Below are 1,757 nucleotides of genomic sequence, written 5' to 3' on the forward strand. Positions count from 1 at the left end.
ATTCGGTTTAGAAGAATGATGCTCAATGGGGGACATGATAAGGGTTTAAAAATACTAAGTGGTGAAGAGAAAGTCAATAGAGATTTATTATTTACCATCCCTTGCAATATAAGAACTAGGGGTTATAAAGCAGAACAAGCAGGTAGTCATTTAAAACCAACCAAAGGAAGTTCTTACTTTGCACCGCACATAATTAAAATGCGGGACTCATTGCCACAAGATAGTCGATTGTTTAACCAGATTCACAAAGACACTGAGCAAATTCTTGTGGGGAAAGGGGCATCAGTCCCTATTGAGCATGGGATTGAGGGATCGGCCTCTGAATCACAACTTCCTAGACCTCAAATGCTGGAGGCTGCATGTGGGACAGGAACAGGGGGAAAAAACCCTGGCCAGGCCGAGTTTAGCACGCACTTTCTTCCGCTATGTGATGTGTGAGACTGGCTAAGATGGACCTAGGGTCTGCCCCAGTCCATGGCAGCTCCCATGTTCCTGCATTTGATAGGATGCAAGCCGGTGTCTCGTTCTTCATGCCGGGCCACGCTCATTTAACTAAATAAAAACTTTATAAGCAGACCTTGACCATGCAAAACGCATCAAAAAAGAGCACGCAGGTGGCAAGAGTGTGAACAAGCCAAAACCCACTGTGCCCCAAGTAAAACAGCACCAATAGCCCCTCTGATAAGAGGCAGGGTTGTAACATTTTCACCTGATTGTCCCCTGATACAAAATCCCTTTCAAAAGTCAATTCTTCCAAAACAAGCCAGTTTGCAAAGGGAAAGAAATAAGATTCAGTCTGTTAAGACGATGCTACTTTTATGACCGAGGACACAACTTTCAGGCACGTGGACTGAATGATTCCTGCGGCTCTGCGAGCCCTACCCCTCTCCTGATCACCAACTGGGAGCTGGCTGCCCTTCCGCAGCCTCTCCTTGGCAGAGCGATGACACCTCTGCGCTGAAATAGGACGGCAAAGTGAGCCTTTCAGCAAGCCGAGGAGGAAATGCAAGGTCCAGAGGGATTTATCAATAAGCAAAATGGCTATTTTCCAAAAGAACCCCCCAAAAATATATATAACATACATAAACCCTTATGTTAAATTGTTTTGTCCCCTCCAGCCTTGCAATGCAAATAAGGCTGACAGCCTGGTACTGTTTGTGATTAGAAATGATTTGTGTTTCCATAGAGATGCTGCACCAGAGTTCGTTAAAATGGATATATGTGCACGCACACAGGACCAATGGCCAATGGAAAAGGCTTTTTATTAGATGCAAAGGCCATGGCAGAGGGAGGAAAAATTTGGAGTTTGTTTTTTTTTGCGCTCTGACTCTTTCACCCTTATTGACAGCATGAAACGGCCTGAGACATGCTGCACTGAGATGCAGCAAAATGGCCTTGGGCTATGGGGACTTGAAACCCAGGTGCCCCCAGGCCGAAGTGGGGACAAGGGGGCCGACACATGCAAGCTGGGTTCACGGTACAGGGCGGTTTGAATACTCTTATGTTGCAAAGAGAGAGTCAAGACTCAATCCAAGGGTTTGCTATTCCTTCCAAATACACCACTAGGGCTAACGCTGAAATTTGGCTTCATGGATATGGAAAATGATTCCTTACCTTGGCTATGGCTGTGTAGGTGGCGATGGTTAGTTGTTTTTTTAATGGGTTTTCCCCGTCTTGCCAAGACCCTGCTCCTATGGTGAGAGCTGCCTCAGCAGAGCCCTGCGCCCACAAGAAGCCATGCAAAAATTTAAATTCCT

General features: G+C 46.1%; 1 protein-coding gene across 28 annotated transcripts in view; it reads right to left on the reverse strand.

Annotated features, from left to right (window-relative positions):
* Positions 1-1,757, reverse strand: part of LPP (LIM domain containing preferred translocation partner in lipoma) — a 432,466-nt gene that overhangs the window by 163,688 nt on the left and 267,021 nt on the right. The gene's annotated exons all lie outside the window — the stretch shown is intronic.

This window comes from Alligator sinensis, unplaced genomic scaffold (genome assembly GCF_000455745.1).
Source record: "Alligator sinensis unplaced genomic scaffold, ASM45574v1 scaffold301_1, whole genome shotgun sequence".
NCBI lineage: Eukaryota > Metazoa > Chordata > Crocodylia > Alligatoridae > Alligator > Alligator sinensis.